This window comes from Staurois parvus, unplaced genomic scaffold, assembly GCF_062004578.1.
Source record: "Staurois parvus isolate SC_StPar_1 unplaced genomic scaffold, SC_StPar_1.0 ptg000052l, whole genome shotgun sequence".
Classification (NCBI taxonomy): Eukaryota; Metazoa; Chordata; class Amphibia; order Anura; family Ranidae; genus Staurois; species Staurois parvus.
The window spans coordinates 2,653,758-2,671,006 of record NW_028317848.1 but is presented as its reverse complement, the minus strand read 5'-3'; positions in this window follow the sequence as shown (position 1 = coordinate 2,671,006).

Genomic DNA, 17,249 nt, shown 5'->3' with positions numbered 1-17,249 from the left:
CATAATATGTAGGTAGCTGAGATATGCTGAGAATTCTAACAGGTTGTTTAATAAATATTTAAAACTGAACTCCAGACACAAAAACTTCTGTTCAAATAATTTCCTCAGTAGCAGCAAAAGATATAAGTACACTTTTTGAGACGCAAATCCCTTTGCAAACCCAGTTATCACCTTGTAAAAGTAGTGGTGACATCATCGCTGTGCGGTACATAGCCTGGGCAGAGAGCAGGGCTGTGGGAGGGGCTCAGCAGGCACCACCCACTACAGGCTGGCTGCAGAAAACTACAGGAGGAACAGAGAAAAGACCAGTCACCCTGCACAAAGAGCGAGAGCAGCCATGACTGGTCTTTATGAAAAGAAGCTTCTGCTAAGGGGACAGGACAACTGCACCGCATCAAAGGGATGATAGACAGGGCAATGTACCGTCAAATCTTGGGTGAGAACCTTCTTCCCTTAGCCGGGGCATTGAAAATGGGTCGTGGATGGGTGTTCCAGCATGACAATGACCCAAAACACAGGGCCAAGGCAACAAAGGTGTGGCTCAAAAAGAAGCACATTAAGGTCCTGGAGTGGCCTAGCCAGTCTCCAGACCTTAATCCGATTGAAAATCTGTGGAGGGAGCTGAAAGTTCGAGTTGCCAAACGTCAGCCACCAAACCTTAAGGACTTGGAGAGGATCTGCCAAGTGGAGTGGGCCAAAATCCCTCCTGAGATGTGTGCAAACCTGGTGGCCAACTACAGGAAACATCTGACCTCTGTGATTGCCAACAAGGGATTTGTCACCAAGTACTAAGCCATGTTTTGTGAAGGGGAGCAAATTCTTATTTCCCTCATGAACATGCAAATCAGTGCATAATTTGTTAGACATGCATTTCTGCTGAATTTTTTGTTGCTATTCTGTCTCTCAGTGTTACACTACACCTACCATTCGATTTTTAGACAGATCATTTCTTTGTGAGTGGGCAAACATTCAAAATCAGCAGGGGATCAAATACTTATTTCCTGCACTGTATGCATACAGTTTAATCTGTGGTTTTTATTGTGAAATGTGGCTTCTTCTAATTGTTCTCAATGAGCAATTACAGCAATTACATGCAAGTGGCAGCAAATAGCTGAGGGATCTGTCCGCTTCCCATTGCTTTCAATGGGGCTGGGAACTAATCGCAGGGAACCTCCTCTGGATCCCCCACATGTAATCACTAACAGCCCCATTCACAATGGTGAATAGGGCTTTAAATGGACTTTTTGTTAAGTCATGAACCCCTTTAAGAACCTGATGAAAGCTATGGACACCTTCCATAAACACAACTTTGCAAGCAATGAATATACTGTATAGGGGGATTAATCGATTCAATAACGGATGCACCCATTGATTGTTATGGAGGATTCATTGGGCTACCAGCTGTGCATGCATGCATGTTTTAGAACCTTTAACACCCTAAAGGTAAGGGTCATAAAGTGAATATCTGAGCAAAATAACAAACATATTCAGCACATCGCTCCAATACATTACATTTAGCAATATTAAAAATACTGCAAAAGCAGAAAAATACATGTCGTTCATGCCAGAATTCCAGTGCATTTGCAAATTCCTCCACTGAACTGAAATCTTAGCAGTGTTATCAGCCTTGCCCAGTTTACAGTCCGTGGACTACAGAACTCCTCCCTTGGAGATGAGGGTGGGGTGCTGTTCTGTATTTCTTCACGCTTTTTTGTCCTAGGATGACAACTCTGCTTCTCTATATACAATAATGTAAGATGTGGTACAGTGCTATGGTGGGGCCATCATCTCTATATTGAACAGTCAATAGAATACCCTCTATATATGGGACTATAAGCGGCACAAAGAAATGTGTAAACAGTGAAAAACAATGTAAAGAACTTTATTGATCCAAAGCTTAAAATGTACATGAACAGAAAAACATTGAGCAACTACAAGGTACGCTCAGAGATCTCACAATCATTATATCAAACAGAGAGACTTGATAATGTGAGTCTAATGTGGAGCACACTAGAAGTGTGCAACTGGCAGGATCACCAGGTAAAAAAAAAAAGAAAACTAATGCAGCTACCACTTTTTTTGTGTGTATTGATCTAGTATATATGTATAAATACACTCACCGGCATCTTTGTTAGGTACACCTGTTCAATTGCTGGGTAACACAAATGGCTAATCAGCCAATCACATGGCAGCAACTCAATGCATTTAGGCATCTAGGTGTGGTGAAGATGATTTGCTAAAGTTCAAACAGAGCATCAGAATGGGGAAGAAAGGGGATTTAAGTGACTTTGAACGTGGCATGGTGTTGGTGCCAGACAGGCTGGTCTTAGTATTTTGAAAACTGCTGATCTAATAGGATTTTCACACACAACCATCTCTAGGGTTTACAGAGAATGGTCCGAAAAAGAGAAAACATCCAGTGAGCGTCAGTTGTGTGGACGAAAATGCCTTGTTGATGTCAGAGGAGAATGGGCTTCCGATTTCAGCTGCGACATTCAGATGGTAGGGTCAAAATTTGTAGTAAACAACATGAAAGCATGGATCCATCCTGCCTTGTATCAGCGGTTCAGGCTGCTGGTGGTGTAATGGTGTGGGGGATTTTTTTTTGGCACTAGCAATGTGTACCTAATAAAGTGGCTGGTGAGTGAATATATGGCACAATTTGTTTATAGGACCTGTGTTCCTCTTCTTTTCTCCATTTTATGTATATTGTGTGTACTCCTGTGCATTCTACTGTCCCCCTGTTATTTTTTTAGGTGTGTGATGCACTGGTTTTTGGTGTTCTTCATGACTATTGTGATCCTTTACCATCTGTGCCTGGATGCCTTTCTGTTGTTTCTGTGGGTCCTATGTGCCTCTTTCCCACAGCTCCAAAGGAAAACACCCTGTGGGGGTATCATCCAAAGGTGCTATGGTTTTAGGGCCGGTAGAAACGCAGTCCGGATGCATTTCTGAATGCACGTTTTTGATGCGTTCTGGTGCACTTGGGTGTCTTCCAGTGTGTTTTTTTCCTCCGTCTTAAATAGGGAGATGTGTGTTCCGGTGCATCTAGGTGCATTCCAGTGCATTTTTTTATGCAGTTTGCTGTGTTCCAGTACAGTTCAGTGCAGAAAATGCCACATGTTCTACTTTTTTTTCTGCACTGGAATACACTGGAACTGACCACACTGGTGTGAACTAGGCCATTGGTACCCATATAACCCACTCTCCATTGTAATGCAGAAAAAAAAAAACGCACAGGACTGCATCTGGTGTGAACTGGCCTTTAATTAGTGCTGTGTAGTAAGTGTTTGGCTTTTACAGCCGCTTTGTAGAGATAATTTTTATCTATCCCTTAAGCTGGCATTCTCTGCACATTGTCTTTCACATTGTGTAAATTTCTAATTTTAGTGGGTTTTTTTTTAATTTATAGATACCCTGTCAGTAGCATTCACTCCTGATAAAGTGAATGAGTATTTGTGGAACACATTGAGATTGATGGTGCTTTTTTTTTTGTATTGTGTCTTATTTGCAGTGTCTGTAAAATTCTGGTATGGACACTGTGACAGACCCAACCGGGACAGGGGCCTTTGGAGGGGACTAGGGGCTAGCCTTCTACCCATTGATTATGGCCCATGGAGGAGAGCAGGGATTTTGTCTGCTTCTGGTCAGAGCATGTAAAAGAGCTCAGTCCAGCCTCTGATCCCATGGAGAGAGCAGATCGTATTCTAGTGAATGACAAAAAACGTGATGAATGCTGAGAGCGAGGCTTGGATTAACTCTCTGAATAAAGACAATAAAGCTTCCCTTCTGGAGTGGATGGAAAAGTGGAATATTAATCTTGTACATGTTAATGGCCAGTGGAAATATGGTAGTGCTCTTGCAGACTGGGTTGGAGAAGCTTCTCCACTTGGGGCAGAAATATTAATCAACAATCTCCCTCAAGAAATCTATGAAGATACTTTAAGTCAACTATTTCAGACTGCTGGAATATTGTATGAGTTTTGTCTTATGATTACTTTTTTAGTGGACAGATTACACAAGTGAAAGCCAAACTCCTGAAAGACAGCATGTGTAATGTACTTTGTGTATTCAGGGTTGTGGTTGCCAGACTGACTGGGGTGGGCTACCTTACTGGTCTGGGTGCCTGGCTGTTAATTAGCTCACTATTTAATTAGTTTATTGTTAACTGCTAGCTGTTCATTAGTTGTACTAATGATATTACTGTGTGAAGGTTGCATTGTTTAGGATAATGTGATCAAGCGTTTACCTGATTTTGTGTGGTATAAATTTTGTGTGAATTTTCAATAAAGTTCAGTTCCTGTTTGCACTCCCCTCTGATGATGTGCAGGAGCACGAAAGGCCTTAGGAGGAGCCAGCAGAGCGTGACATTCAGCCGCCTGGAGCCACGAGGAGGCCCGGCGGCCATCTTACTTTTGGGTCAGTTACACTCCCATTCATTGTTCACTGTCACAGTGTTTCTGCCCTGTTTTTTAAGTTCAAAAAATTTTTTGGAATAAACGTTTTTGCTTTTTACATACTACACTATGAGGTGTTTTTTGGCTCCTATCTGGAGCTAACATATTTCAGGTAATTCCATTTCTCATCTTCACCACCGGAGGGAGTCCCTTACTTATCATTCACCCAGTCTTAAGGGGATTTCTGGATCTGGAAGTTGTCCATTACACTGAGATCATCTGTTCCTGGATGGCTATCTATTGTCCCCGTATGATGGATTTCCAGTGGTCATACTACACATGCGCTTTTATATAGCGCGTCCGGTGAGTGCGCAATTTTACTGTTGGATCCTGGTTCTTTTCACTTCATGCAAGATCCTGCGTTTTATTTGGACATTATTATTTATTTGGACATTATTATTTATTTGATATATTCATCTGATATTTATTTTTGCTTATTATATTTGTGTTTTAGTTCATTTGAGACACATATTTATTAGCGCCGCACTTCTTATATTCTTCTGTTTGCACCTAAGCTTGTGTTGTTTAGTTCTTGGGTGCAATTCCCAGGTACAATACTTTGGTCCTGTGTTCCAGCGGCGAGGAGGCAGCTCTCCGATGGAAGCACCCAGGTGGGGTGCCAGGGGGTCCATCAAAAACACTGTTAAAAAATATGAGACCTTGTATTAACATAACATAAAGGATTGATATTTTTATATAATAGTTTTTGTTGGTGGTTTGAGGTACCTCAAAGTGATACTAAACACACTGTTTAATTTACATGATCCCTTCTCTTTCTGTAGATGGATGATGGTGCAATATTTACTTTTATTAAAAAAAATAATCTAGGTACCCTTTTACCTAATTGATCTACAGCTGTCACATGACCCACTTCTTTTCCAGCCTGTCTGCAGGGAAACAGTGGCTGGAGGAGCTTATAGTCTTCTGCTACTGGTCACATACTAAAATTGAAAAAAAAAAAAACAACCTTTGGAATACAGAGTAAAAATAAATAATTAATATCAATAAACTATTTTAAATTGTTACACAAATATATATTTAAAATCATATCATTATTTTTTGGCAATAACATGGTGTGGGAGATTTCTGCCAGTCACAGGCGGTGTCACAACCCTTCAGTCTTTGTCTTAGAATAACAGGGAGGTGAAACCTCCATCAATTAAGATGTAATATCCCACCCCCCATTGTGTTTAGCTGGTTTGTGAGCATGGAGGAGGAGCGAGGGTGGGGGCTGCTATTTACCACTATGCATACGCCCACCTGTGTGACTCTATAGTCACATGGACTGTTGAGATGTGATAGGGAAGAAATGCTCAGCATAGAAACTCACTGAAAACTGGGCATGTGCAGTAGCTGCAAACACTGCTCTGCAAAATCCCCAACTGAATTGAGGACATGGATAGGAGGGGGAGATAGAGAACAGCATGATCAACCAGGTTTTTTTTTGCAGAATACAGAAAATGAATCCCATAGTGACTGAGTATGCACGGCATGTAATACAGCATTTATTGATACAGTAATACCTCGGTTTAAGAATTTAATTTGTTCTGCAGGACTTTTCTTATAGCGAAAAATTCTTAAACCGAAACGCCGTTTCCCATAGGAATGCATTGAAAACCAATTAATCTGTTCCAGAGATCAGAAAAAAGCAAACACTAATAAATACCGCATGAGTTATTTTATCAAGTCATGAGGCATTTTAGTAGTGACAACCATGTGTTAATATTTCACTGTCAGCGGGGTTCCCCACTGACAGCTGAATGTAAAAGAATTGCTGGCAATTAAAAAAAATAATTTAAAAAAACTGCGTGGGGTCCCTCTTCCTATCCATACCAAGCCCTTCGTGTCTGGTATGGATTTTGAGGGGAACTCCCACGCCAAAATTTAAAACAAAATGGCGTGGGGGTCCTCCCCAAAATCCATACCAGACCCTTTTCAGAGCATGCAGCCTGGAAGGTCAGGAAAAGGGGGGGGCAAACAATGTTTCTTTTTTAGTTTCTTAAAAGAAACAACATTTCCATTAACTTTGGGGAAAGTGACAGCTAATTCTGTGAGCTATAGTGAAGAAATTGCATTTAAAAATCAGCACTGACATACACTTCGTATTGCGAAAAAAATTCATACAAAATTTGTAAACCGAGGCATTATTTTCAGTGGATTTTCATTTGTAAACCGAAAATTACTTTAACCGAGGCATTCTTAAACCGAGGTATTACTGTAGTTTTGTATGTGGGTTTAATGACAATTTAAACTCCCATGGGCACTTTGGTAGTTTAGTAGTTTTGTTCTAGAATGCAGCCAAAACATCTAAAGACTGGTAAACTGCAATATATTAAATGTTTGGGGTTTGGAGATACTTCATAAACCTTATTTGTCTCCACAGTTGGACTTAATTGGATATCTTACTCCACATTTGGTAGACATGTCCACCTAGCCAAAAGATTCTGGCCTAAAGTATACCAAATATTGTATACACTATTTGGATACAACATACCATATACTTAAAAACCCTATGAAGTCTCATTAAATCAAAGCCAGATGCAAAACCACTTCAAATTACCGAACTGCTCACTGCTGCAACACAGAAGATTATGAAATCCTGGAAAACCGAAAGTGTAGAAATATCCAGAATCAAAGTAAGAGTCTTTCTTACCTTGATCACCAAAACACTGCCTAAACTCCTGGGCATTATATCCACGTTCAAAAGTGATGGGAACTATACATTAGCCATTTTCTATGACAAGGCTTTGACAATTGCCTTCTGCCGCTTTGACAATTGCCTCCTGCCACATTATAGCTGCATAAGGTAATTAATGAATATGCCAACCCACCTCAGCCATTTCACCTCTCTGATTTTCTCCCTATCACACACCTCCAGGTACGCTGTCACCTAAAGGAGATCTATGCTCACAGCTTACACTTTCATTTTATAAAATTTATTACATCAGCATTGTAATAACTATACAAATAATAGATATTATTGACAATCCTGTATAAGTTTTCATGAAGAATCTCCTTCCATGCTATTGCTGCCTGTCTGCTGGCTATCTCTTTCCACAATATCCTGGACTCCTTGCATGCTTTGCAGCTTTTCCTCTGCTGTTTACCTTTAGTTTCTAAGGACTACATATCCCATGGTACCTTGCTGCCTGGAAACAGTGATTTCTGTACTGACTTCGCCTCCTGAAACTCCTCCTCTCAGCCCCTCTGTAGTTCAGAAGGCAGACTCTATAAATTGTGTGACACAGCAGTGCCTAGTCACAGTGCATAGTAAATACTTGTCACAGAATTCAAAGGGGTAAATGTGTGAGGACCTTCACAAAGCATGTTTACAAACTTCAAGATTGTTAAGAGTAATAGAAGTAGGCTAGAAATAATTGAAATATAATGTGGAAATGGAAATAGAATTTTACATTTTGACTTTAGAAACGTTTAAATGCTAGCAACAGATTTTGCCTGTAGTATCAATTTAATTTCATGCTCTTGGTTGGGTACACTAATTATTATATAAAAAGATACAAGTGCTACAATTTATAGAATACAACTGAATAGCAAGTAACTAAAATCAACCGGTCGTGACCTATTTGTATAACAATGTTGTGATAAAGTAGCTTGATGGAAGCTTTGTGTTAAATTATTGCTATGTGGCAGTAGCACAGCATACACTACAAATTGCCCAATTTAATCTGAAAACCCTTTTTTAAATCGTGATCTCCCCCAGGCATCATAGGGCTCTTAACATCACATAACCTTCTTTGAGCATTTAAAAAGCTGTCCAGCTAATAGGTTTCCTCCAGATCAATATCTGTTTGATTTCCCAAAAGGAAAAAAAAATATACTGGTGATGAATAAAAGATCAAACCACAGAACGGAAGTTTCCGCTGCTCTGATTGATTATATCCATGTACACAGAGGGACAATGAGAAACAGACCCAGCAGACCATATAGAATTTCTATTTGACAAGGTAGAATGTTGTTTTATTGCAGAATTACAGGTAAATAACACAGTGTAATAACTGATCTGCAGATGTTTTAAGGACTAACAGAAAACTGCGAAACAAATTTTCTGGCTTGCCTTATTTGTATGTCAGGTTAAAATAGAAAGAAACACATCTAGTACACCTCTTCAATAATTGCATATTTTCTCAACTTTAAAAATTCTGCAAGTACAACGTACAGAAAAAGACTCAATGCCTTTGTATCTCTGAAATCCCATATAGTGATATCAACCCTGCTGCAGGACTTCAGAACTCCACCTATCCCCACCCCTCTCTGGCCCTCTCCAAATGCCTACTACTTCTTTCCCAGCAAACCAATGGTGCCTTATTGATGAAGTATGCACCACTCCTAACATGGACGATCAGCCTGTCACTTCCACCAGTGCCTTGGGTCCTACAGGGCTCCCAAGGCCTTAAAACCGTTTCTGTATGAAGAATGGAAGCATTCTGATCAGGTTTATTACTTTTTTAATATATTTATAAACGATATAGGGTCTAGGATTAAAAATCCCATTTCAGTCTTTGCAGATGACACCAAGCTGTGCAGTGGAATAACGTCCTTACAGGAAGTCTTCAACTTACATGCCGACCTCAATGCACTGTTTAATTGGGCAACTATGTGGCAAATGAGGTTTAATGTTGATAAATGTAAAGTTATGCACTTGGGGGCTAAGAATATGCATACATCATATTATACTGGGGGGGGGGTACAACTGGGGGAATCAATGGTGGAGAAGGATCTGAGAGTTCTGGTAGACCACAAGCTCAGTAATGGAATGCAATGCCAAGCTGTGGTTTCTAAAGCGAGCAAAATCATCTCTTGTATTAAAAGAGGTATAGACTCCAGAGAGAGAGATATCATATTACCCCGGTACAAATCATTAGTAATACCTCATCTGGAATATGCAGTTCAGTTTTGGGCACCAATTCACAAAAGAACATTGGGGAACTGGAGAAAGTACAGAGAAGGGCAACCAAACTGATAAGAGGCATGGAGGAGCTCAACTATGAGGAAAGATGAGAGGAACTGAATGTATTCTCTCTTGAGAAGAGGAGATTAAGGGGGGATATGATCAACATGTATAAATACATCAGGGGTTCATATAGTGAACTCGGTGTAGAGTTATTCACCCTGAGGTCATCAGAGAGGACAAGTGGGCACTCTTTATGCCTGGAGGAAAAGAAATTTAATCTCAAAATACGGAAAGGTTTCTTCACAGTAAGAGCTGTGAAAATGTGGAATAGACTCCCTCAAGAGTTGCCTCTGGCCAGCTCAGTGGATTGCTTTAAAAAAGGCCTGGATTCTTTCCTAGATACACAGAATATAACTGGATATAACCTTTATAGGTAAAGTTGATCCACGGAATATCCGATTGCCTCTCATGGGATCAGGAAGGAATCATGCTTTGCTGAGTTTTTTGCCTTCATCTGGATCAACTATGGATGTAGGATTATAACTTTTTTTTTTTAATGTTTAAACTGAATGGACTTTTGTCTTTTTTCAGCCAGACTATGTAACAATGTTTTTACTCCTCCCAAAAGCTTTGTGCCCCTGTACCCACTTAGAGAGGGAGGAGTGTGTCACCAAGTGGTATGTCCCTACTGTGGATCGAGCTATTTCTCCCCTTAACAAGGCAACTACTATATCTGTAGACAATGCTCTTATCTTTAGAAAACTCAACGATCAGAGGATAGAAGCTCTTTTTAGAGCCATGCTCTTTTTAGAATGCCCTGCTTTACTTCTGGTTCTGGCTGTATTTCTACTCTACTCAAACCATGGCTGAATGGTTCAGATCCCTTAAAAAGAATTTGTCCAATGCTGACATTGACCCATAGATCATTGGTCAACTAAATCAGATGTCCCTGGCTCTGAACTTTGGCTGTGTGAAGGGCTTTTTGGTTCAAGTGCTGAACTGTGGAATGCATTTGCAAGAAACATTTGCTGTGCATGGTCTTTGAGGAAAAATGTCTCTTCAGATCAACTCTGGATGGTAAGCTTAACCTGGCAGTCAAAGTCTGCCAACGCCACAGACAAACCCTCCTTGGCAAGAAGGTGCAACCTTACTTTCCAGTAGCAGGTCTGTTGAGCTTTGTAGCTTCTTGGAAAACTTGCATACTCAATGCCTGGGTGCAAGAGCTGGTGACCAGGGTTACAAGCATGAGTTTGCTCCACCTGCCTCTTCCCAACTTTCTAACCTGAAATCTCCCTGTGCCCACTCAGTGCCTTGCCGATTTTCAGTGGGTGCTCTATGAACTCTCAGAACAAGTGATCATTGCTTCAATCCCTTCTCAGTGTTTCTATCCTAGATGGGGCATTCTCCCTAACCTAACCTCAGACTCTCCAGAACAGGTTCATGCACTCTAGTCCAGGAGCTTTCAAACTCTCCGCTTCTGCATGAGAGTTTTGAGGCTAATGGTTGTCTCCAGTTCAGTGTTCTGGAAAATCATGATGCCAGTTTATTGGGTTGGTTGGGAGTTCTGGGCACTCTGTCAGTACAAGGAACTTGGTTGTAATCAAATCTCATCTCCCAATAAGTATTCTAGAGCTGCTTTCATTTTGGCTGTTTCTTCAGAATTGGACTTACCTTTTGGCAGGTCATCTAATTCATATCCAGCAGGACGACCCCATGGTGTTGGCATATATATTAATCCCCGTGCTTCTCATTCATTGGCTTTAAACTACATGGCTGTTAAAGCCCAGGCTGTAAGCAACAGATATATCTCTGAGTCTGTTATTCTTACACTGCTCAAGTTTGTGAACTCTACTTCCCAAAAGATCTATTTAATTGGTTGTGCGCCCAAGGGCTCTCACCCCAGGAATTTCTCTGTGGGACAGATCCTTTCTTTCCTGTGGTTGAGTCTGGACCAGCTTGGGTCCTCATTGCCATGAAGGGTCAGAACCCCAAAAATCTTTAACATCCCAATTTCTGATCAAAACTTTTGTGCAGGGTGGTTTCCCATTTGGTTCCCCTGTTTAAGTCCTGCTTGCATCTGTGGTATTTGAATTTTATCCTCTTACTGCTTCAGAATCTCCAGTGTAGACCTCTATACACATTCCTGTTCTGGCAGGTGAGGTAGTTTTTCTTGCAAACATTACCTTGGCTAGACAAGTGTCTGAACTGCCAGCCTTCCATTGCAAGGAGCACTTTTTAGTCCTGAATAAGGACAAAGTGGTGTTGTAGCCTAAAATGGTCTCTGCCTTCCACTGTAACTAGGATATAGTCCCTGTGTCTGGCTTAAGTTTATCAAAAGGAAATCTACCCTTGTCTGAATGTGATCCAGGTTGTAGGAGTTTAATTCTTAGAATCAGTCTTCCCTTAACCACCTTCCGCCCGCCCTATAGTACAATGACGGGCGCAAGGTGCTTCTCTCGTTCCGATAGGATGTCATATGACGTCCTACCATTCTCACTACGCATGCGCGGCTCAGGGAGCGCGCAGAGCGGCGATCGCCGGTGCGCTGTGTCCCTCGGACACAGCGGATCATGGAAAGAGCTGAAGATGTCGGCTCTGTCATGTGATCAGCTGTGTCCAATCACAGCTGATCACATGTAAACACGGAAATGCCGGTTATCGGCATTTCTCTCCTCTCGAGCTGTCACGCCGACAGCTCGAGAGGAGAGGAGAGCCGGTAATCGGCTTTCTGTGGAAGAAGCATGTACACTGATCATCAGGGCACTGATGATCAGTGTGCCCTGATGATCAGTGTGGCCCCAGAAGTGCCACCTGTCAGTGCTCATCAGTGCCACATGCCAGTGCCCATCAGTGCCACATCAATGCCACATATTAGTGCATACCAGTGCACATCAATGCCACATATCAGTGCCCATCTGAGCTGCCTTTCATTGTCACCCATCAGTACCAGTCAGTGCCACCTATCAATGCCAATCAGTGCCACCTATCAGTGCTGCCAATCAGTGCCACCTATCAGTGCCAGCCAATGTCGCCTATCAGTGCGCATCAGTGCCAGTCAGTGCCGCCTATCAGTGCCATATATCAGTGTCATGTATCAGTGCTGCCTTTCAGTGCCCATCAATGATGCCTGTCAATGCCCATCAGTGCAACCTACCAGTGCCTCCTCATTGGTGCCCATCAGTGCTACCTATCAGTGTCCATCAGTGCAGCCTATCAGTGCCCATCAATGCAGCCTCATTAGCGCACATCAGTGAAGGAGAAAAATCACTTATTTACAAAATTGTGTAACAAACTTTTTTTTCAAAATTTTCAGTGGTTTTTGGTTTGTTTAAGAAAAAATAAAAATCCCAGAGGTGATTACATACCACCAAAAGAAAGCTCTATCTGTCTCAAAAAAATGATAAAAATTTCATATGGGTACACTGTTGCATGACCGCGCAATTGTCATTCAAAGTGTGACAGCGCTGAAAGCTGGAAATTGGCCTGGGCAGGAAGGGGGTATACAGTAAGTGCCCGGTAGGCAAGTGGTTAAAGTGTTGTAAAGGCTCAGGGTTTTAATCTTCATGCGTTCTATAGGATGTCATATGATCCCTTCAGACGAAGTCCGGAAGTGACGAAACGCGTTAGAGGAGTGACGTCAAGGCACACGTACGTAGACCGGAAGTGTCGCCGTGGCCATTTTGTTGGTTGTTAACACATGGTGTTTGGTTGGAGAAGTTTCTAACCATGTCTGGAGCTGAAAATTCTAATTTTAAATGTAAGCGTTGAATAAAAGTTATCCATTTACTTGAAATACTAGTCCTGAGACCCTGTTTATCTCTCTGAGGACCTTGGAAAGAAAATAAATATCTTGGAAGATGAGGTGGAGGAATATTTTTCCATAATATTGTCTGAGCATTTTTAATACTCACAAGAGGGTAATAGTACTTAGTACTACTGTGTGCTGGTTGATGGTAGACACTGATTTGCAGTGACCACAGAGTGTTCACAGTTTGTTGTGTGTGATTATATGCACTATAAGAAATTAATTTAATTATTTATTTTTTTTTTTTTACTAAAAGTGTTTTTGAAGTGTATTTTGTTTACACGGGGTGATTATTGTTATTTTTTATTATTATTGAGGTAATGCACTAGATATTTTCATATCTTATTTCGAGGTGCGTTTTGGATGGAATAGCAGCCAATCCTTTCAGTGGATGAAAAGAGTGAATATATTTGGGATATTTGTGGACACTATTTTGGACATTTTTCTGGATTAGTGGGACTTTGTTGCACATTATATGTTTAAAATTTGAAATTGATTTATTTATTGTATTTATTTATTTTTTCACAAAAAGGTTGTATATACAGGAAGGGGGTATAAGTGCCCTGTAGGCTAGTGGTTAAAGAAGATGTGGATCTTTTTGTTATTCTGGATGGGCTCAGTAAGGTTGCCCTCTCTTCACCCTATGTCATTTCTAGATGGCTCCGGAGGACCATCATACAGGTCAGTTAAAGCTCACTCAATACCAATACTGTGAGCAATTCTTGAGGATTTTTGCATCAGACCTCTGTTTTCAAGGTTAGTAAGGCTGCCATTTAGTCTTTTGTTTGTACATTCTGTATAATTCCAGGTATATATTTTTTCCTCATCTGATGCCAGCTTTAAGTATTAGGCCCTTCAGGTGACTCTTTGAGCTGCAGGCAGTCCCCTGTTCTTGTTGGGTAAGTTAGCTATTTTTGGCTGTTGCCCACTCCTGATTTTGGACATCCCAAAGATTTAAAACTTCCTGTGCCCCTCGATGGATGAGAAAAAAAAAATGGATTTTGTACCCACCATAAAATCCTTTTTTGGAAGGCATATAATGATGCCCCTGTATTTATAATCATGCTCCTGGAATAGCTTTGCTGCCCAACTGAAACATACTGATTGTAGCAGTGATTATCCCAGGGCTGTGTTACAGTTTTTGGGGTTTTTTTTGCTCATCTGTGTCCAGTCCTCCTATAGGAAGCAGTATGCCCAAATGTTTTAAGACTTCCTGTGTCCCTCAATGGACTCCAAGAAAAGTATTTTACAGTGAGTACATAAATCCTATTTATTTCCTACAAGAACAATGCAAAAAAATGAAACATTGAAAGAATACAAGGACATGTTCTAGAGATGAAGAGGGATTACCTTGTGAAGCAACATACTTCACTAGACAACTGTGCCACTGCCAGAAACATTCCTGGAATTTGTTTCCCGGAACGCTGCATGGTATCTTTGTGGCGGCACACTAAATGTTGGCAATGTCAATCGAATTTGTGTCCTTTTAAGGCAATTTTTTTTTAATTTTGACAACAAAAGTCACAGGGTGCTAAGTCAGGGGAATAAGTTGGTTGGTCAAGTTTTGGAACTGATTTCTGAGCCAGGAACTCAAAAACATTTAACGCATCATGTGCAGGAGCATTGTTTTGGTGGAGAATCCACTTGTCAGGGCAAATACTGATGGGTAGACCACCAAATGACTGCCAAACCCCAGGTGACGAAACTAACTTTTCTGCTTTACAGGAGGAATATGTAAAACATCTGGTAAGTGTGTTATCTGAAAACCAAGAAAAGGTGTATGTCACCTTTCCTCCTCTTTCCACAGATCCCACTCATCCATTCCTGCCGGGTGACAAAGTCCTGATCAAACAACTGGCTGCAAGGAAAAAGACGGGACCCATTTTTCAAGGCCCATTTGAAGTCCTTAAAGTCACCAGAACAGCAGTTCTAACTGACCAGACTCCACAATGGATCCATGCATCGAGGTTGAAGAAATACTCAGAGATGAGGGACTCCCCAAGAGGTTCGCCAGAACAAGAGAACACAGTTTCTATGCCCCCCGACATCCCACCCCAGAACTCTTGAAGCTGATACCCCCAGCACAACAGCACACTTTTACCCATTGGATGAATGGATACCCCACCCCATTGCATCCCACTGACCCACAGACATTGGAGGAGTTATACATAACTGAAACTGTTAACATACATATGATCAGTATGCTAGAAGATCCATCTATTAAGACACTGAATGAACCTCATCCACTTAGTGCACATTTTCAGTTCAAAATGTCAAAATGAGACTTACTGATGACAAATGAAAGAATCCTATAAGACATAGACAGCTTACATCCCAAAGGCCTCAAGACCCGGAGGAAGATGAATCTCAGGACAAAGGGGATTCCGAGATAACAAAGGACCCCCTTTCTTCTGACAACCAATCAAATAGTGGAAGGTGCCAAAATATTCGGAAGTGGTACCAGGGTATTCCAAAGATTTATAAAAAAATTAATTGCACCTTATACACTAGCACTTCTTTTTGCAATTTTTATTTATTTATATATTTAAAATTTGCTATATGGGGAGTGGGTAAGACTATGAAGCTAGCAGTTAAGCACAAGAGCCCAGACTCCACCTCTCCAACAGACGGCTCCAGGCTTGCTTTGTTTGGACAATCTAGAGAGGAGGTGTGGTATTCTGAGTGATCATGTTGAACAAAGGTTCAATATGATCAAAGAGGGGGTTGTGGGGAAATATGAGCTAGGGCTATTGATTCAGGTATACCATTTTGTATTCATTATGCTTACATTGTGATAAGAGTTAGAGTGATGTTTTAAGTAGATGAAATTATTATGTCTTAAGTAAATGATATAAGATATGTCAGCATTATTTTCAAGCTTATATGGAAAATTTTAATATGTGTATGTATGTAACAAGTACAACCGCAAAATGTAACAGGAAGAACGCTAGACTGCAGGTGTCTGCAAAATATCGTAGAAAACATAGATAGATGTTCAGATATGAGATCTGGGAACACAGCCAAAAAGGCAGGATGTACTGACTGAGGTATAACAGTTTAGTGAAAGGTGAACCTTGTTTAGTATCTGGGTAAAATTAAAAGGTACGCTTTGCTATTGGATAAGTTAGGTTTGTCTTACTATTGGATAATTTGGGTTTGTGGTTTTTATCTTTATAAACTGTAATGTACGTAATAAACTTTGCAATCTTCCTGTATCCTACTTGAGTGTTGGTTACTTTGATTGCCCGATCGCGATCGAGCCCGTGCCACACCCAGATGCTGCGCAGCACAAAGAAAATATAAGAAATAAGAATATAAGGATTCCAGGAAAGAGGGAATACCTTACAACTTCCAACTGGATGGACTGCAGTGGGATCCTCTCAGGATTCAGAAGAGAACAAGAGAGGGGGCAGCTGCTTACCTGCCATCTCAAGGGGGGCATGCTGGATCAGCGTTCCCCCCCACCTGGAAACAATGGCTTGTGGCTATATGAGATCTGGATTCGGGACCTAGGAGAGTATGCCTCAGATCATAGGGTAAGAGGGGAAAGACGACTCTCAGTATGGGTTAGAGCAGATTGGGGGGGGGCATTTTTTTTCCTGGAATGGGGCTTTAAGCATTTGCAAGATATATACTCAGCACAACTTCCATTCTATGTAAAAGTGGAATGTTTACACATAGTGCCGTCTGAAGGCTCTGTACTCTGGTAGATAATAGGGAGCGGCTTTGCAAAATTGGGGACATATTTAAAAAGGAGTTTGCGGATCAAGTCAAGTTCACCTGCCCTGTATCTTCAATGATTGCCTTCTCCAAATGGCAAAATCTAATTGACCCTGGTGACTATAACATTTGCTGTGTTATATTCATCTGAGCCCTTCAGTCCTAAGACCAGCCAGTGAGACAGTGGAAGGCAAATAATCATCCATTCTTGAGGGGAACACATTCTCATCAATGGCAAAAGGCACCATGGCCACTTATGCACAGCCTTCTGTGTAACAATCATGAAATATAAAAGTGGTGAACCTCTTTAATATACATGTAAACACTCTTTAGCAATTGTAATATATAGCATAGT